The sequence below is a fragment of the Somniosus microcephalus genome, chromosome 22 (assembly GCF_052327205.1).
Source record: "Somniosus microcephalus isolate GS21.2 chromosome 22, FLI_Smic_1.0, whole genome shotgun sequence".
Taxonomy (NCBI): domain Eukaryota; kingdom Metazoa; phylum Chordata; class Chondrichthyes; order Squaliformes; family Somniosidae; genus Somniosus; species Somniosus microcephalus.
The window spans coordinates 32,112,975-32,134,574 of NC_141008.1; the positions used below are offsets into that span (position 1 = coordinate 32,112,975).

The window sequence follows — 21,600 nt, forward strand, 5'->3', positions numbered from 1 at the left end:
GGCATACAAAATTACTACAAGGCTTGATAGGGTGGATGCTGGGAGAATGTTTCCCTTAGCTGGGGAGTCCAGAACCAGGGGCCACAGCCTCAGGATAAAGGGAAGGCCATTCATGACTGAGATGAGAAGAAATTTCTTCACACAGAGGGTGGTGAATCTTTGGAATTCTCTACCCCAGAGGGCTGTGGAGGCTCAGTCATTGGGTATATTCAAAACAAAAGTCGATAGATTTCTGACTAGTAAGGGCATCAAGGGATATGACGATAGGGCCGGTGAATGGAGTTGAGGCAGAAGATCAGCCATGATCTCATTGAATGGCGGAGCAGGCTCGAAGGGCCAAATGGTCTACTCCTGCTCCTAGTTCTTATAATAAACTTGCGTTGTGCAAATCCAGCATTGCGACCCAACTTAATAACAGAGCAAAGCAAAGCAAGATTCCCTCTCAGCAAGTCTCACTCTGCTTCACTCCAATGTCAGGTCCAACCCAGACTCCAGATTCAGCTGGCTTTACACTAGAACTGTGGTGCTGACACAAAGCAAAACTACTTCACACCAATGCTAGTTGCAGTGTAAATGCATCCTAAAACCACAGAGATTTAACCAAAATAAATCATAGACTGCAATTTGTGTTTGGTCTAGAAATACAACGTGCGTAAACAAACTCAAGATCAACAGGAAAATCAGCAAGAACTCTGCAGCCCATTGGCACCTTCGCTTTTCTCCCAGCACCAAACTCACTGGCCAGGTGGCCAAAGCAGAAGTGACCCTCCTATAGAGACAGGCAAGGAGAGAGATCCCAACCAGCTTTTCTTTTTGGAAGCGCGAAACTTTACATTGCAAATGCCGGTCCCGGTACAGAGGTGCGCGGCTGCACACCTTATAGGGAACGTTGGTCTAGGAGCTGTAAATGGCAACAGCACAACCGTTACCAAGAGCTGCTGTCCGAAAAAAAAATGGGAGCAATGGTTATGATCTGAAATTGGTGAACTCAATGTCGAGTCCGGAAGGCTGTAAAGTACCTAATTGAAAGATGAGGTGCTATTTCTCGAGTTTCATGTATTTGCAAGCTACAAATCCCTGTAACTTCTTTGGGCTTTTTATCACTACAATGGTCAGTGCTTCCATGAACTTCTTTAGCTCCAAATAGACTGCCTTACAAACCTACTCTTCCTTTTTCCTGAATCCACACTGCCGTGACACTGCCGCACGAGGCTCGCAATACGCAACACTTTACATTTGTATACTGCCTCCAGCGTAGCAAGACATCCCAAGGTGCTTCAGCTAGGAGAATGGACTGTGCGGCAGTAAAGGAATTAGGCAAGGTGACTAAAGAGAGTTAGTTATTGGTTAAAAGATAGATTTGTATAGGTGGGGAGAAAAATAGCAAGGCAAAGACGTTTGGAAACAGAGTTCCAGGGAGTAGAACCTAGATGATTAAAAGCTCTGTACGGAGTAAAGAACACTCGGGGGGGGGGGGGGGGGGGGTGTTGGGGGTGGAGTTGATCCACAGTAGGGCAGAAGCAGAGGACATTAAAGATTAAACACAAATTCCGATGTCTTCAACAACTGATACTGTATCCCTCAAGAAGTCATAGAATTCCTTCAGTGCAGTAATGTACCCTGTAATCTCTACAAGCACAATACACACAGCATACAGATCTCAAACATTTCCAATACTTAGAGTGCCACTGTAACCTTTAAGTCAGGATACACTTTCTATTACACGGTATAACAGAACTCTTGCGTTCCATTGATAATATTCACACCATCGTTGCTCCAATAGAATGCTGGAAACATGCAAGCCGCCACACTTCGAGCAGCCAGCACAGGCTTGTACAAGCAATCTGCATGAACAGGAAACTCAGGGGCTGAACTCCAAGAACATTCCAGAGATACCGGAATGTCCTTAAAGCAACCATAGTACCCAATCCCTAGCCCTCAATTGCTTACCAACATTTTAGTGCAGATGCCACAGAGTTTGGAGGCAGCTTTTCCAGGGTCTAAAAATGCACTAATGTAACTGTTTACAGTATGTAGACATGGCAGAAAAACAAAATATGACTTTTAGATCCAGGTCGTAGATTCATTCAATACCCTTAATTTCAAAATATTATCAAAAGGGAGAACTAAGTATTCTTTTCCCTCCTCGCCGCCCCGACCCGCCCTCGACGATGCCAGCATTGGTCAAAATTTCCCCTTCCTTAATAACATGAATGACAAAGAACATTTACTTATACAGCACCTTTCATGTCCTCAGGATGTCACAAGGCACTCCAGTCAATTAATTACTGTCTTAACACTTGTTTATATACAAATGTAGCAGACAATTTGCACACAATGTCCCACAAACAGCAATGAGATGCATTACCAGATAATCTTTTTAGATAGTGTTAGCTGAGGGATGAACGTTGACCAGGACACGAGTAGACCTTCCTACTCTTCTTCCCACCAGAACAGGCAGAGATTCAGTTTAACATGTCATCCACTAGACAATGCCTCCAACAATGCAGCACTCACCCAGCATGCACTGAAGTGTCAGCCTACATGGGCCCAGAAATTCGGGTCTCCACGGGTGAGTACGCACAGGGTACTCACCCGTAGGCCCAATGGAAGTGCCGGTTTCCTACATGCACTGCGCGGGAAACCGGCACTTCCGTTCCCCTGAAAGGGGTTCAGAAGTCGAACGCGTGCGCGGGAGAGGCAGCGCGTGCGCATCAAACTTACGGGGTTTTTTTTGGCAGGTTTTCCCGGGAAGGCAAGTCTCCAGAAATTACACACATAAAAAGCAGTCGCAAGGCCTGCTTTTTACAAGGTAAGTGGTGAATTAATTAAAATTAAAACATTTTTCCCACAGGTTTATTATTTTTAAATACTTTAAAGCAAGGTAAGTTATTTTTAGCCCCATTAGAAAATAAAATTATTTTTCTCAAATTTAAATTTGTTTAAAATAGTTATTTCATGTAATTTATAGTTTATATAAAAAAATTTGATTTTTAAAAAAATGTATTTGAAGATTTAGTGATGTTTTGGGGCCTGTAGTATTTATAAGTTTTGACAGCTCTTCCTGTCAAACTTATGAATGGGCATTCCCTGCTCTGATTGGCTCTCCATGGCCCACGTAATCCCAGGGGACGCATCGAACTAACTGCGCCCCTGGGATACGCAAGCACTGCGCGCCGGCAGTTGGAGCAGGCCCAGGATCGGAATTCCACGGGGGCCCACAGCTCAACGGCCGGCGCGGTAGGTTAAGTGCAGGTCGGGGGCTTGCACCCGCGGGAAGCCCCCGACCCGAATTTCTGGGCCATTATGTGCACAAGTCCTAAAGTGGAGTTTGAACCCACATGATTGATGCCACTATGTAGAAAAGGGGAAGCTCAAATTTCTGCCCCATTAAACACTCCTAGGTCAGAGAGAGGACAGGTTCGAAGTTGATGCAGTCTCCCTCTATTCTAACATTCTTTAACCAGAAGAGTTTTCTGTATCATTTGATATTTCTATTTCCCACAAAGCTATCATTGTGGTCTCTTTGAAGTCATGTTTCTGCTGAGTTCAGAAATTTTCTCTGGGCTCGGAGCTCAAAGTGTGTCCCTCCTGTCTGTGTGCTGGGCAGCTACAAAAACTGAAGACAACCAAAACAAATGACTGTGTAGACTCTCACCACTCACACCCCTTGCACTATCTTTCTTTCTTGCTATTCACAGTAAATAATTAAGCACAGAAACAAAAGTTGAAGCAATTTCTACTCATAAGCACTATTTTTTTTAATTTTTTATTTTTATTTAAATACCCGACTTCTACATCTTCAAATCAGGCTGATGATTAAGTCTACCCTAAGACAGATGCCAATTCAGGGCTAAACATTTGTTTACTTAATTCTGCAGAAATCTATTTTGTTTACATATTATTTACTGATATCAGTAGGGGAAGTGATTTATAGGAATTGCGAGAGGGCTGGATTACAATCAGTACAGATACAAACACAGTGCTTCAGCAAACATAAATTCTACTGGTACATCAGGCATCAAAGAAACAGGTTTGTAATAAGATTTGGCACCCATGGTACTGAATTCAACCCATTAATACAGTGGGGAAGACAAGACAACATCCACATTAACGGCGTAAGATTTGCATTAGCACCGTTAAAGGAAAGAAAAACTTGCATTCGTAGAACACCTCATCACATCTCTCAGAAATGTCCCAAAGCACTTCACAGACAATGGGTTACTTTGAAGTGCACAATCTGTTATGTAGGCAAAGCAGCCATTCTCTGCACAACAAAATCTCACAAACACTAAGACGAATCAGTTAATCTATTTTTGGTGATGTTTGTTGAGGGAGTAATGTTGGCCAGGGCACCGAAAGAACAGCCTGCTTTTACATCGCTATCAAGCACACATCCATACGATGGCATCTCAGGAAAGTATTGCATTGGAGATTCAAGCCCGACTGCATGCGGGTGTGGAGTTTCAACCCACAACCCCATGACTCAGCAAGAATGCCGACAGCGAGGTTGCTCAAAAGTCACAAACCTTACACATGCACAGTTACTACAACGTTGTGCTACGAGCCTAATTTGGACTGTGGACCTTCTCTGGGGAAATTCATTCAGGTCGGAAAAGTAGAATGTGAGCAGTCAGTCTGATTGCAGCCAGAAGCAAAATGGCAGGCCGAACACCAAGAGCTGCTGACGACACAGGAAATCCCTTCAGGAGGACAGTGGTTTTTAAACTAATTCACATTCTATAGCAGGGGTGGCGAACTCAATTTACATGGTGGGACTGATTTGACATCCTGGCACTTGGCATGGGCCACATTCAGCAAGTTATTTGGACAAGCTGCGCTAGAATTTGGTATGGAGTTTGCCCAATTTTTTGGGCTTAAAACGGGTTCAATGTATACCAATTTCTGGATGCGAGGTCTTGCACATAAATCTGCGCCGCCGCCATGTTAGTCCTCACTGTTTTGAAATCAGCACTGATTAATTTAAATATGCAAAGAATGTTCCTGCACCTATTACAGGACCCTTCTGCAAAATGCATGAAACACTAGGTGGGAGCATGCACGTGCAAGCTTCGACTAGTTTTTCCAGTTCTACAGCGGCCCTTAAAGGGACCACTGGAGGCCGCTGAAGAAATGGTAGGGAAGGTGTCTTTTACTTCCCCTTCTGTGGAGCCCCAACTCCACAACATTGCTATAGCCTGTTGTTAGACCACCTGCATCTCCTCCATGAATTGGAGCTTGTGGTGGTCCCAGAGCGCAGTGAGAATACTCAGTCTCTGGCCCCTATCAGGGGAAACAATCTTTCACCGTTTACCCACAGTGAGGTCCCCAGGTTTCACTCACCACTTTACTGGCTGCTCCTCTCAGTACCGCTCCCACTCACCACATTGCTGCTGCTCCTAGCTCTGCAGATGTTGGACCCCCCACCACCCCCGCCCATTCCTCTCCCCCACCACCCAAGCACCCACCCTGACTCCCAGACTCCTTCTCTCCCCCTACCTAAGCCCACATCCCTAATCCGCATTTCCCTGGACTCCCTCTTACCCCCGAATACCAGTCTCCTTCCCACCTTGAGCCATCTCTGACCCTGATATGCCATACTCTCTCCCCTTTACCTTCCAGTCATTACTAAGTGAGTGCCAACTCGCTATACATGCAAAGTGGGGGGGGGGGGGGGGGGGGAACACTGTTGAGGGGCGAAGTTTAAAAACCACAGTTCTTCCAGGCTGTGAGAAGCAGCACCCAGAAGATTCGGGACACATGGCAACACTAACCGTAACCAATACTAATTGGACACTGTGGGCCTGATTAAAGTGTATCGTGGGCCGTACGTTGGACACCCCTGGGTTAGGGTTTCATGGGATATAGATCGAAGGCGAGTGACTCAGAGCAATATGCCAACAGCAACTCCCAGGCAATCAGACAGAAAATCGGCTGGAAACTGTCGGGCAGGATTTATTTTCATTCTTTGCTATTTCTTTACTCTGGTCAGCCTTTACAAAAACATCCACCAACTCCCTGACTACCCCACACAGTGCAAATCGATTTCACTCTTCAGACATCACCGGCTGCTTGGCCCTAATCAGGAGACAGATCCCAACTGTTGCACTCAGCTACCTCACTTCACGTGTGCCTTAGAGAGCAAGTATCAGCAGACGGCCCAGGGGGCCGGGATAGAGGGACATCACAGGGCCCGATCCAATCCCCACTCACCATCCACTGGAAAGTGAGTGGGAACAATTTTTCCCCTTTAAGACTGCACAGGCAGAGTATAACTGCAAAAAGCCTACTACTGTATGTCTCAGAGCCCTGCCCACACAGTGAGGTACAGATCAGCCATGATCTGACTGACTGGCAGAACAGGCTTGATGGGGCTGAATGGCCCACTCCTATTCCTATATCTCAGTGATATTAGTTGAGGGATCAATCTTTATCATAGGAGAACTCTCCCTTTTCTTTTTTGGAATAGTGCTATGGGATATTTTACATTCACCAGAGATTGTAGACAGGACCTCGGTTTATCAGATCCAACAGTATAGCACTCCCTCAGTACTGCACCGACAGCCTGGATTAAGTGCTCAAGTCTCTGAGGGGCTTAACCGCAAGAGGGGAGTTCTACCCGAGCCAAGGCCGGCTCCTCTGGATTGGTCAGAAAGTAACTTTGGCATGAGGTAGGTAGAACGCCTCCCCCACCCTCCACCAAAGTTTGGCATCAATCCAGGAATTATTTTTGGTATGTGCATTCAAACATAGTCAGGTGCTTTATTCGCTTGTAATAACATCACAGCGGCACACCAGACCTCGTGACAATCACAAAGCCACAATGATCTGATTTACAAGGAACTCCCTTGCAGCAAAAATGCAACTGAAAACAGTCAACAAACTGGTTAGATTTCAGATTCACACACACACATTGTAGGACTGGGCCTGCTGATTTGTGGGGTTTATTTTTCCTGGATGGTGAACCAACCACCTAGTTATCATCGCATTGTCAGGACTTACAAACACTCAATACTGCCATACTGTGCCTCCCTCGTTTTCCTTTTGCAAGGCAAAGTCATTTCCCATTCATCTATGACACTTTACATAAGCGAAGTCAATCAACATTCTCATAAATGTGGCACTGTGCAATCACACTGACAAGCCAAGAGCAGCTGTCTGGAGTGTGCAGCATTGCCACCAGTTCCAGCATTCACTGGGGATTCCAGCAGCCTTTACTTACCAGAGACTCTATTACACAAACAAGTCAGTCAGTCAGGATGCAGTTTTATCTGTTCTATCCTGAACAGCAGAAAAATTAGATTCACTGATTGTGCGGCTGAAGCAATGGCTCCAGATATCACACTTCACACAAATGTTCTCCTCCCCTTACGTTCCTCACTCGGAGGTGCTGATTTGTTCTGGATATGCTTTCACTGGTGCCTGCCTGTACCTCGTCCGAGCCTGGAGTGACTGTGGGAGTGTTATAGTTCACTTGACGTCCACAGATACAGACTTTTCATCAGTGCTCGCTGAATAGTCACGCGTGGGAACCCTCCTATGTTCAGAGACTTGGAGGCCAATCGTAGTGCATTCAGCGGAGATCAGTTCAATTAGCAGAGTACGGATTGACCTGGACCCTTCCTGGTCTATACAATTTAGTACCACATCATTGCAATACATTTACCCACAGAGCTTCAGACTTCAATTCCAAACCCCTCTGCTACTCCAGAGAAATGAAAATACGGTCCATCCTGGCATTCTCTCAGGTACTTGCGGTGCTCAAAGACCAGGCTACTTTGTGATGGCCACCAAGTGAAGCCTTTGAGCGTGTTTTATTTTTACCTGATTATTGAATGTTTTAAATCAATGCCTCTCTGCCAAAGCGGTCCTTCACAACATTCATGCAGTCATACGAGTGTGTGGTAGCAGAGATGGCAGGAAGCGCAACATGGCACCACATGTCAAGGCATTGATGATAATTATGCCATCTGCTTTCACTCCCACAGGCAATCGTTATCCTCAGTAGGAGGATGAGGTTCAGGTTGTTTACAGCAATAACTGCAAAGGAGTAGGGCAAGCAACTACACAAGTCTCTGTGCCCGGTGAAACAAGATTATACTCGCAGGAGAAAATACAGGAGTGATTGGTTTTCAATATTGATTACTCAAATATTCTAAAAATTCCTTACCTGAATCACTGAGGGACAATGTGCGAACTATGACAATACAGGCCTGTCACATCACTACATGAATCATTATAATGATTTAAGCTGTAGTGTGTTTTTTTTTTGAAGGGGGGGGGGGGAAGGAAAGAGCGGGGTCACATCCCAGGTTTTATCCAAGAGGGACGCGCTTTTCACTGTTCATTACCCCACAAAACGCTCCCAATTTTTGTCACTCCTCTGCTGACTCTGGGGAATTTCTTCGCAGGCACCCAAAGTAACCATTATTCACGGGTGAGCCCAAACAGAGCTGGTGAGCTATTTGACTTTCGGGAGGCTTAAAAAAGTTGGGCCCAATCCTATTGTTACTGGACATCCATACACATCCACTTTGTCACCACATAGCAGGCAAAAAAAAAAACAGGAACTTTGACTGATTTCTTCCCCACCACCCCAAATATCCCAGAGGTACTGAAGTTATTTGTGGCACCCTATCCCTGCTCCAAATGAGGTCAGTAAACTTAAAGCTCTTTCTGATACTTAGCACCTAAACAACCACATTATTTACTTACTTCCAAATCAGAAAACCACCAGTGTATGTAACTCTGGTATTTGCAATTTCATGATACGGCCATGTAACCACCATTCATCTATTAACTCTAACGTGGACCACTTTCCTTACCTCGGGAGCCTACTGTCAACAAGGGCAGATGTCGACGACGAAGTCCAACACCGCCTTCAGTGTGCCAGTGCAGCCTTCGGTCGCCTGAGGAAGAGAGTGTTTGAAGACCAGGTCCTCAAACCCAGCACTAAGCTCATGGTCTACAGAGCAGCAGTAATACCCGCCCTGCTGTATGCCTCAGAGACATGGACCATGTACAGCAGGCACCTCAAAGCACTGGAGAGGTACCACCAACACTGCCTCCACAAGATCCTGCAAATCCATTGGCAGGACAGGCACACCAGTGTTCTCGCTCAGGCCAACATGCCCAGCATCAAAGCTTTGACCATGCTCGATCAGCTCCGATGGACGGGTCACATCGTCCGTATGCCCAACACGAGACTGCCAAAACAAGCGCTCTACTCGGAGCTCCGACACGGCAAGAGAGCCCCAGGTGGGCAGAGGAAACGCTTCAAGGACACTCTCAAAGCCTCCTTGAAAAAGTGTAACATCCCCACCGACACCTGGGAATCCCTGGTCCAAGACCGCACAAAGTGGAGGAGAAGCATCCGGGAAGGCACCGAACACCTCGCGTCTCTTCGCCAGGAGCAAGCAGAAACCAAGCGCAAACAGCGGAAGGAGCGCACGTCAACCCAAGCACCCCACCCACCCACCCGCCCCACCTGTGACAGAGACTGTAGGTCCCGCATTGGACTCATCGATCACCTGAGAACTCATTTTTAATGTGGAAGCAAGTCATCCTCGGTTCCGAGGGACTGCCTAAGAAGAAGATGATTAACTCTAAGTATGTATAATTAAACCTTAAGCATTGTGCTCAGGATACAAAGGATGTCAGATCTTTATATAAAATTCCAACAGCTCTGACGCTTTTTATAATACGCATCTCAACTCCCTGCTTCAAAAAAAGTGACCCTAGCCCAAGGTACATGGAATAAAAGACCATCACACTCAACCTGCCACATCCCTCAAAACACAGTCCCTGATTTTGCCAGTCGCCTGCAAATAGTCCTCACCTGGGGTCTGAAGTATTTACTTTCACTACTCCAAGTAGCACTGCTACACACACTCCAGTGCAAGTCTGGGATCCAAAGTATTCACACTGATTCAAACATTTTATAAATTGTGTAGTAAAATAAATCCATGTAGGCAGAGGGACCTGCGTGAAGTACAACTGGCTAATGAAATTGAACCTGGTAACAGCTGAAAGCATAAAATGACCTGAAAGCTAATGCACGAGGACACCAAACAAGTCACAGATTTTCTAAAGTCTACTGTATACTCCTGCTTCATCAAGTGCAATAAATAGTTTCAAACTCTTGGAGGGTTTCTATTAAAGATTTTTGAGGCAGCACCAGTGTCATTGAGCAGGGTGACCAGGGCCAGAACAACCACTCCCACACACAGTAAGATCTCTGCTCATCAGTCTATGGAAGGTGCTGAAACAGAGGAAAGGTCCTTTTCCTAGAGAAAGGCAGCGAGCCAGTTAATCCCCTCTGCTTTTGTACAGCCTCCTAACTAACAGATCAAGAATGGTACTGGCAGAAGCATTAGAGCTGCTGGATGCCTGTCCTCAGTCAAGAACCGATACTTGATACGTGGGCCTAAATGGAATTTTTAAGATATATACAGAATTGAACTTATAAGACTCCTATCATCAATTCCTAGTCTGTGCTGAGTCAGCTGATCTCAGTCTTGATGGTAGGGACACTGTCTCAGTATCCCTGGGTTAAGGAAAGAAAAACAAAATCAGCCACAGTTCCCACTGCCGAGTTCTATCTAGTAACTGGTGCTGGGAAACTCCTGTGTGGACAAGAGACATCTTATCTTGCAGCTGTATAGTGTGTGCCTTGAAGGTGCAAGGGTAAGAGATAGAACAGAACGGGTGAAAAACTTCTGAAAGTAGAGGGAAGGCAGCCAGTCCTGGTTCACACAGGAATCAACGGCATAGAGTGGTGTAAATTTTACACAGTTTGGAGGATTAAGCAAAATGTCAATAGTAGTAATCTCAGGATTGCCCCTGGTGTCACGTACTGGGCAAGTTAGGGAGAAGTAGATTCGACATGTCAGTGTGTGGCTAGAGAGATGGTGTAGAAGAGAGCGTTTCAGATTTCTAGGATATTGTGACAAGTACTGGGCAGGAAGAAGCTGTACAGATGGGATAGGTTTCACCTGACTGGTTCTGATGTCCTTTCAGAGAGCGTAAGTACGGTAGCAGGGGACGAGCTATACTAATAAAGGCAGAGAGGGGCAAACATTAGAAAGAGAGAAAATAAAGAGTGGTGGAGGTAGAAAGGCTACAGAATCTAAATGTTACGGTATTAGCAGGAACGGTAGCATAGTGGTAATGTCACTGGGCTAGTAATCCAGAGGCCTGGATTAATGATCCAGAGACGTGAGTTCAAATCCCACCACGGCAGCTGGGGAATTTAAATTCAGTTAATTAAATAAATCTGGAATAAAAAGCTAGTATCAGTAATGGTGACCATGAAACTGTCGGATGTCGTAAAAACCCATCTGGTTCACTAATGTCCTTCAGGGAAGGAAATCTGCCGTCCTTACCTGGTCTGGCCTATATGTGACTCCAGACCCACAGCAATGTGGTTGACTCTTAACTGCCCTCTGAAATGGCCTAGCAAGCCACTCAGTTGTAACTAACCGCTACGAAACAAAATATGAATGAAACCGGACGGACCACCCGGCATCGAGGAACACCCAGCCAGTCAACCCTGCAAAATCCTCCTCACCAACATCTGGACAGACCCACCAGGGGTGGTGGCACAGTGGTATACAGTCGGGAGGGAGTGGCCCTGGGAGTCCTCAACATTGACTCCGGACCCCATGAAGTCTCATAGCTTCAGGTCAAGCATGGGCAAGGAAACCTCCTGCTGATTACCACCTACCACCCTCCCTCAGCTGATGAATCAGTACTCCTCCATGTTGAACACCACTTGGAAGAAGCACTGAGAGTAGCAAGGGCACAGAATGTACTCTTGGTGGCGGACTTCAATGTCCATCACCAAGAGTGGCTCGGTAGCACCACTACTGACCGTGTCCTGAAGGACATAACTGCCAGTCTGGGCCTGCGACAGGTGGCGAGTGAACCAATACGAGGGAAAAACCTACTTGACCACTACCACCGTGCTAAATGGGATAGATTCAGAACAGATCTAGCAGTTCAAAACTGGGCATCCATGAGGCATTGTGGGCCATCAGCAGCAGCAGAATTGTATTCCACCACAATCTGAAACCTCATGGCCTGGCGTATCCCTCACTCTACTATTACCACCAAGCCAGGGGACCAACCCTGGTTCAACAACAAGTGTAGAAGAGCATGCCAGGAGCAGCACCAGGCGTACCTAAAAATGAGGTGCCAACCTGGGGAAGCTGCAACACAGGACTACGTGCATGCTAAAAAGCAGAAGCAGCATGCTATAGACAGAGCTAAGCGATCCCACAATCAATGGATCAGGTTAAAGCTCTGCAGTCCTGCCACATCCGGTGGTGAATGGTGGTGGACCATTAAACAACTAACGGGAGGAGCAGGCTCCAAGAATATCCCCATCCTCAATGATGGTGGAGCCCAGCACGTGAGTGCAAAAGACAAGGCTCAAGCGTTTGCAACCATCTTCAGCCAGAAGTGCCGAGTGGATGATCCATATCGGCCTACTCCCGAGGTCCCCACCATCACAGAAACCAGTTCGATTCACTCCACGTGATATCAAGAAATGGCTGAGCACACTGGATACAGCAAAGGCTATGGGCCCCGACAACATCCCAGCTATCGTGCTGAAGGCTTGTGCTCCAGAACTAGCCGCGCCTCTAGCCAAGCTGTTCCAGTACAGCTACAACACTGGCATCTATCCGACAATGTGGAAAACTGCCCAGGTATGTCTGTCCACAAAAAGCAGGACAAATCCAACCCGGCCAATTACCACCCCATCAGTCTACTCTCAATCATCAGCAAAGTGATGAAAGGTGTCATCGACAGTGCTATCGAGTGGCACTTACTCACCATTAACCTGCTCACTGATGCCCAGTTTGGGTTCCGCCAAGACCACTCGGCTCCCGACCTCATTACAGCCTTGGTCCAAACATGGACAAAGGAGCTGAATTCCAGAGGTGAGGAGAGAGTGACTGCCCTTGACATCAAGGCAGCATTTGACCAAGTCTGGCATCAAGGAGCCTTAGTAAAACTGAAGTCAATGGGAATCAGGGGGAAAACGCTCCACTGGCTGGAGTCATACCTAGCACAAAGGAAGATGGTTGTGGTGGTTGAAGATCAATCATCACAGCCCCAGGACATCGCTGCAGGAGTTCCTTGGGGCAGTGTCCTAGGCCCAACCATCTTCAGCTGCTTCATCAATGACCTTTCCTCCAACATAAGGTCAGAAATGGGGATGTTTGCTGATGACTGCACAATGTTCAGCACCATTCGCAACTCCACAGATAATGAAGCAGTCCATGCCCGCATACAAGACCTGGACAACGTTCAGGCTTGGGCTGATAAGTGGCAGGTAACATTCGCACCACAGAAGTGCTAGGCAATGACTATCTCCAACAAGCGAGAGTCTAACCACCTCCCCTTAACATTCAATGGCATTACCATCGCCAAATCCCCCACTATCAACATCCTGGGGGGTCACCATTGACCAGAAACTTAACTGGACCAGCTACATAAATACTGTGGCAACAAGAGCAGGTCAGAGGCTGGGTATTCTACGGCGAGTGTCTCACCTCCTGACTTCCCAAAGTCTTTCCACCATCTACAAGGCACAAGTAAGGAGTGTGATGGAATACTCTCCACTTGCCTGGATGAGTGCAGCTCCAATAACACTCAAGAAGCTCAACACCATCCAGGACAAAGCAGCCCACTTGATTGGCACCCCATCCACCACCTTAAACATTCACTCCCTCCACCACTGCACCGTGGCTGTAGTGTGTACCATCTACAAGATGCACTGCAGCACCATCTACAAGATGCACTGCAGCAATTCACCAAGGCTTCTTCGGCAGCACCTCCCAAACCCATGACCTCTTCCACCTAGAAGGACAAGGGCAGCAGGCGCATGGGAACACCACCTCCAAGTCACATACCATCCTGACTTAGAAGTATATCGCCAATCCTTCGGGGGGGGGGGGGGGATTGTTCCTAGAAGCTACAGGTAACAAGGTGAGTCAAGATGAATATAAAAACAAGACAAAGGAAGATAAAAAGAGGTCAAGAAACTTGAATAAGAAAAACCAGCCAGTATGTGGTTGGATCAGATTGTCCACAGGGGTGGTTTCAGAATCACTGCATCTGAGCTGCTCGTGTAGATCTCCTAACAAGCAGTTTTAGAGAAGCATATCTTGGTCAAAAACTGCACCCGGTGTGGGCCCTAAAAAGATTTTTTTTAATATATGAAAGAATTGTAAAATCTTAGGAAATAGCAAAACACTACACTATAATGAGTGATTACTTCCCCCAAGTATTCACAAGGGTAAATGTTCTCTGAGAAAAATCCAAGATTCAATATAAGGGAGATGAAAGTCCTCCAAAAAAAATAAAAATCACTGAGAATGGGTAATTATCTCAGAGTGCTGAAAGAGACTAGGGAGGAGATTGGTGCGGCACTGACAACCATTATGGAGAGTGTCACTGGACACTGGCAAGATATTGTAGATTCAAAACTGGACAATGCGGTTCCCATATTCAAACAGGGGACAAAACAGACAGGCAACTACAAACCCATTCGTTTTACTTCCATTCCATGTAAAATGGAACTGATTATCAGGAGTAAACTTGGGGATTATCTGTGCAAAAATAACCTTGTAAACAGCAGTCAACATAGATTCAGAAGGGGAAGATCCTTCTGACTGTCCTTGACATCTCTGCAGAAGTGACATCCGAAGTGCAGAGTGGACAGTCTTAAAGCATGGTGTACCTAGACTTCCAAAAGGCTATTAGACGAACTCAAAGCTGTGGGAATTTAGGGTAAACCCCGCAAAATGAATAGGAAATTGCATGTAGTGCAGAAAACATATACTCATTAGAGAAGTTATGCTGAGGTGGGGAGTACTAAGTTGGTGTCCAGGTGTTAATTTATATAAATGACATGGGTTCAAAAACTCCATGCAAGGTGATCAAATCTGCAAATGACATCAAACTAAGAGGGCAGTGGAATCAGAGGAGGCAGCTCACAAGCCATAGTAGTTGGACAAAATATTTAAGTACAGGAAACTCTCGTTTAAACGGCACCTAAATATCCGGAATTCTCTATTAACCAGCAAAATTCATACTCCGAAAACAACACCACAATAACCGGAAATGTTGCCGAGTCCGAGTCGCCTGCGGTGGCCGAGTTAGTCAGTGGGGGTAGTTCTCCAAACTGCCACTACTCGGCTTCTTGGCGCTATCGGAATTAAAGAGTTATGGATTACCCTCAACTGGCAGTACTGTACTTAATCAAGCATCTTCCACCATCCATTTAACAACATTCTGTTGGAGAGTACCCAATTACTGTATACTGCACATTTCCTGATTTTTTTTTTTTTTTTTAAATTGTTAAAAATAGCCTCGGTAGATAACCCTCTCCGTCATCCGGAATTTTTAATCAACCGGCACCATCCCGGTCCCGTCGGTGCCGGATACCAAAGAGTTTCCTGTAGCCAGAATGGCAGATGAAATTTAATGCAGACAAATGTAAAGTACTGCAAACAGAAAGGAAAAACAGGTGCCATGCACAGCTCCATGAATGGCGTTGAACTAGATAAGGACGAAGCTGACTGAGACCTAGGAGTCTTGTTAGACGCAACACTAAACGTCCAACCAATGCAGATCAACAAAGCCAATAGAATATTAATATAACCTAAACAGTAGTATGCAAGACCGCAGTTTGAGTACTGCATCTAGCTCACAACAACTTGCATTTATATAGCACCGTTAATGTAGGAAAATGTTCCAAGGCGCTTCACAGAAGCATGATCAGACAAAAGTTGACATGGGAGACATTAAATTGCTAGAGGCAGTGCAGCGAAGAGCCACAGGCTAATGCCTTGTAATGAAGGTCAGCATTATAAGGAAATACTGGAGAAACTAATGCTTTACAGCCTGGAACTGGGATGGCTTAGAGGTGACCTTGAAGAGGTATACAAGATAGTTAAGAGCATGGAAAGAAATCGGAATATTACTTTAAATTAAATTGTAAGAGTAGAGATAACAGTTCAGACTAGTAAAAGATAAAGTTAGGACTGATGCGGAGGAAATTCTTCTTCACATGGAGAGCAATGAACATATGAAACAGACTCCCTAAAATAGTAGAGGCAAAAACCCTGAAAAGGCATCCCAGAAACAATTGGATGCTGCAATGGGGGCAGGGAACTGTCGGATCTTTCAGCGAGGATAAATTTAGATGGCCAAATGGCCTCCCATATCAGTAAAAGTGCCCACACTCGAGATCTGGCTCCAACATTCCCGATCAGGATAACTAATGGTCATCACAGAAACACAGAACATGGATGAAAGGGGAGGAAACAAAAGCTTTTCTAGTTAAAGACATTGCCAGGAGTAACAGTACCAGCAATATCACAAATAAACACTCTGGCTTAAAAATAAATCTTAAGTTATAATGAAAATGAAAGCGTCACCCTCAGTACAGAATACTGTTAGAGGAAAATGAAACTCGTTCTCAACCAAGGAACTGGACACGAATCACATGCTTACTGAATTACCTCAGCATAAATTAACACACTCGTCAGAAGACACACAAATTGCAAGAGATCCTGGTTGATCCGGAATTCAGAACACCGACCTCTCTGATAGAACTTTCTGGTTCTTTAACAAGTTAACATTTCTTAAAGTGCGTGAAAAGTTTTGATGTCACACTGCACAACTTAGCTCTTCCACCAGACAAATTTGAACTTTCTCTCCTGAAGCGCCGGCTTTTGCTGGGGTATAGTTCCACGAGTGCCGGCCCGCATCCTCTATCTCACTCGAAACAACATTCTGCAGATTGTGAACCTGGACAGCGAGTGTCAACAGGATATTCAACAATAGATAACATAACAAACAAGTCTTATCCTATCCTCACCTAATGATCACACATACACACTTTTTAGCAAGAGTCACTAGAGTGGGAGCATTTAGGAGTGGGAACCTTGGATGATTTTCCACTCTCTAGCCCAGAGACCAATTACATCACCCCCACTGTTGTTCTCATGAAGATCAGGTAACAGACACAGACGGAGATCATCTTGCCTGTATGGATCAGTGCCACACCACCCAATGCATTTACCCACTGAACAATCAAGTGAGCTAATTCTATTCATCTTAACTTACTGACTGGTTATTCTGTACTATGACAACATTTAACACGAGCTGCACAAGACTTGAGAAAATAGCACTAGCTCCATTGACAAAAACATGCAGGTTGCTAATGAGCAGAAAAATGACAAATCCATTGGAGGATTTTCAGGCACTGCATATTTGAATGAGTAAGAGATGCCTGCAGCTACAAACACTAAAAGCAATATCCTACAGCTCAGAGAAGTCACAGAACAACCCCCGAGATCAGATGCATAAAAGGAGCACCGAGTGAATGTCATCATACTGTTACACCTTTTTCTTCCCTTCTGGTATCCTTGGACCACCTAGCTTCTGCATTGACCTGCTTTCAAACTACTAACAGTACCACTTGCTTAAGAAAACAGACCACTAGCAACTCTTCCTTTTATCCAGCCCTTCCCATATCAGCACAGCATGCAGCAATGAAGGAACCTACATTCCAATTCTCTGTGGAACTGCAAGCTGGTGCTCAAAAACACTCAATATTAGATCGACCTCTGCCCTGATTGCTATTTCATTCTGGTTAATGCATACAACTTAAAATCAAAGAAGGGGTACATATAGATAAATTAATCATCCACTTGTTTGACCCCCATTCTATGATGAAATCAACTGGGGCCATTAGTTGCAGCATTACAATTGGCTTCAGCACCCTGGGTTATGGAAAGAAAAATCAGCCTCGATTCCTGCTCTGATTACTATCCAGTAACCCTTACTGGAAATACACACATGATCTTGGGGTGAGGACAAGATCAGGCTCAGCTGTGAGGGCCCCCCCCCCAGTCAAATTGCCTGTCTAAATTCACCAGCTCACATGAACTACTACTTGGGCAAAGCCCTGATGGGCACTCAGTGACTGGAACCATACCACAGCAACAAGTCGCAGCAGAGAAGGGATGGGGAGAAAATTGGTGGGACTGTTGTTGGGATATGGTGCCACAGGAGCCAACAGCCCCCTCAATACCTTGCTCAAGATGCTAGTCTTCATGTGGAAGGCCAAAGGGTACCAGCGGGATATTCCACTGTGGAGAGCATCGCACTGGATTACAGTCCTGTCTTCACCTGATGTCCACATGCATACTTTCCAGCAGGGAGTGCTGGACAGTGATCAGGTTCAAGAACCCCAAGTTGACTTTTCCCCCATGCTAACCATAGACAATAGTAATACCCCAACTGAATGCTCAGCACAGATCAGGAAACAGAACGAGAACCTGGCAATCTGAATGACAGCGTTACACCCGGCCATGCCTTGCCTTTACGCGGGCTATCAGGAAAATCAAGACAAGTTCAAAGGACTGCCGTCCAACTTCTAGAAGGCGTCAGAGATCCCTAGCTATACACCAGTTTGAAAACTGGTAGTCTGGAAGAAACAATTCACAAAGTCTGAATTTCTTCAATTTCAGCAAGAAACAGCCCTGAGCCTTAGGTTAATCTTTCCAGTTTCTGCAGGTTAATTTTTAATGAGATCAATGAACTTTGGTTTCTTGACATCTCTGATCGTTCCTATCTTTACTTTAGCTGTAGGTATGCACCAATAGTGCACACTCCTTTATTGCCTCCCCTACAATGTGGCAGATTGCCAGTCCCAGCTAATGCCAACGTGCCCACATTGAATATGTAGGATTACAATACATGTGGATTTAAGGGAGTCAACATCATCTGTGAGCATTAAAAAGTTTTCCCCATTAGACATTAACAGGGCTGCCTCCAAGGCTCAACCGTCTTCTGTACTTCATCAATGACCTTCCCTCCATCATAACATCGCAAGTGGGGTTGTTCGTTGATCACAGAATCACAGAAACCCCACAGTGCAGATAGAGGCCATTTCGGCCCATCAAGCCTGCACCGACACATATCCCACCCTATCCCCGTAACCCCACATATTTAATCCCCCTAACACTAAGGGTCAATTTATCATAGCCAATCAACCTAACCCGCACATCTTTGGACTGTGGGAGGAAACCGGAGCACCCGGAGGAAACCCACGCAAACACGGGGAGAATGTGCAAACGCCACACAGACAGTCGCCCGAGGCTGGATTCGAACCCGGGTCCCTGGCGCTGTGAGGCAACAGTGCTAACCACTATGCCACCGTGCTGCTTGTAGTGTTCAGCTCAATTTGCAATTCCTCAGAAAACGAAGCAGTCCCTGCCTGCATTCAGCAAGACCGGGATAACATCCAGGTTTGGGCAGATAAATGGCAAGTAACATTTACGCCACATAAATGCCAGGCAATGACCATCTCCAAGAGTCTAACTATCTCTCCTTGACATTCAATGGCTTTACAATGGTCAAGTCCCCTCACCATCAATATGCTGGGGTCACCAGAAAAATCAACTGGACCTGCCACATAAATGCCATGTCTACTAGAATAGATCAGAGGTTGGGTATTCCACAGCGAGTGGGTTATTTCCTTACTCCCCAAAGCGCCTCTACTACCTACAAAAGGTACAAGTCAGGAGTGTGATGGAATACTCTCCACTTGCCTGGATGGGTGCAGCGGCAACACTCGAAGCACACCACCATCCAGGACAAAGCAATCCTTTGATCGTCACTTCATTCACTAGCGTAAACAGCCACCACCAGTGTACCATCGCTGTAATAGCTGCAGGATGCACTGCAGCAACTTGCCAATGCTGCTTTGGCGGCACCTCTCAAACCTACAACCACCACCTAGAAGCACAAGGCCAGCAGGTGCATGGGAAGCCAATCATCTCCATGTCACACACTACCCTAGCTTTGACATATAATTGTCACTGGCTCAAAATCCTGAAACTCCTCAGCACTGTGGGAGTACCTTCACCACACGGAATACAACAGTTCAAGGCGGCGGCTCACCACCACCTTCCCAAGAACAACTAGAGATGGGCAATAAATGGCCAGCGACTGCCACATCCCTCCAATAAAAATAAAATATTTATAGACCCTGTGCAATGTATAGTAATATACTCCCAGATCCTGCATATTGTAGCCATCCTCCCAGATTCCATGGTATTGCACATTACCCTGTGTAAGGAACACCAATTCTCAGACTCCCCACCTATTTTATTTCCTAGAACCCATAAGATGTACATTAAAAGTCTTGCCTATTATACATCACCACATGAATGATACATTGCAACCACCAGACCCTGTGTATTGTATTATACTCAGACTTGTTGTATTGTACATATGAATGGTCACAGGTTATATATGAATACTCAGAGTTCAGATTACATTAATTCTAGCTTCCCACACAGTGTTTACTGTGCGTTATATTATCCTTCATACCCAGCCTACTTGTGTATTAAATGAGTACACACTATACCCACACATTGTACACTACAGAATTACTAGTCCCACACACCATTATTGGATCATATTTTTTACTGTCCCAACACTCCAGGTGTTATCCTCTATCTACAGGTATTAATCTTTCTCCCCTCGCATCCTAGGTGTTATCCCCCATTAACACCCGTGGATTATTCACTCGCCCACGCATCCTGGATGCTGCTTTCTCTCCTCTTCCCCCTCCCTCCCACCCATGTTAGTTACTCCCCTTCATTTACTCCCTTCCTCCCCACACTTCCCCTCCCCACGTTTCCCCACCCCACATTTACCCGCCCCCTCCTCACGTTTACCCTCCCCACGTTTACCCTCCCGACCCCCTCCTCACGTTTCCCCTCCCCACGTTTCCCCTCCTCACGTTTACTCTCCCCACCCCCTCCTCACGTTTACTCTCCCCACCCCCTCCTCACGTTTACTCTCGTCCTCCTCCCTCCTATTCACTCCCTCCCCCACGCCCAGACCCCGGTTGATCTCCTCTCCCCCGGCCCCGACACTCTGCACCATGTCTATAGCTCTGTTACTCACAGCTTCCGCCTTCCCCTCAGGCCCCGCTTCGTTCCCCTCAGCAACACAACATGGCGATGGGCGCAAACCCACCAATCGGCACCGATCCTCGGAGCAGGGGCGCTGCTCACCAATCACAACCCGGCCTGACACACCTTCTTCGAATATTAAACCAATCACAGATCAACTGCCGCTAATGGGACGATGCGTAATCCAGTTGGCCAATCAAGCAGCAGCTGCGCCGCGTTGACCAATCAAAAATGCCACAGATGCCGGCTCGCTCGTGACTGGTGGGACTCCATTGGCTAATCGATGATTACGTGTTTCAGTCGTTATTCAATCAGAATGCACAGCGCGGCAAACTGCAACCAATCAGCTACGGCGAGAGCTCCATCTGGCGGCGGCTGAGAGTGTTGACCATTGCTCTGACTGGGCCTTTAAATGTTCGCCTTGTCTGGTCACTTGATCCTGTTTATTTTCTTTATACACGGCTCCCTATGTTTAGTTTGCTCCAATTGTTTCCCCTGAGAGGGAAGGCACACACAGAACAACTAGTGTTACCAACCTTCCACAATTGTCTTGGAGTCTCCGGGAATTAAAGATTAATCTGCTAGTCAAAAT

At 46.1% G+C, this 21,600-nt stretch overlaps 1 protein-coding gene across 3 annotated transcripts in view; it reads right to left on the reverse strand.

The window, feature by feature from the left end:
• mtmr4 (myotubularin related protein 4) overlaps window positions 1-21,120 on the reverse strand; it is a 166,110-nt gene extending 144,990 nt beyond the window's left edge. Inside the window, exon 1 of one of the 3 annotated variants that reach the window (XM_085964420.1) lies at window positions 21,001-21,120. The gene's annotated coding sequence lies outside the window, so the exon portion shown is untranslated. Of the gene's footprint in view, window positions 1-7,222; window positions 7,427-21,000 lie in introns of those variants that run through there. The other 2 variants (XM_085964411.1, XM_085964415.1) reach the window with 2 other exon arrangements.
• Between the last annotated feature and the right edge of the window lie 480 nt (window positions 21,121-21,600).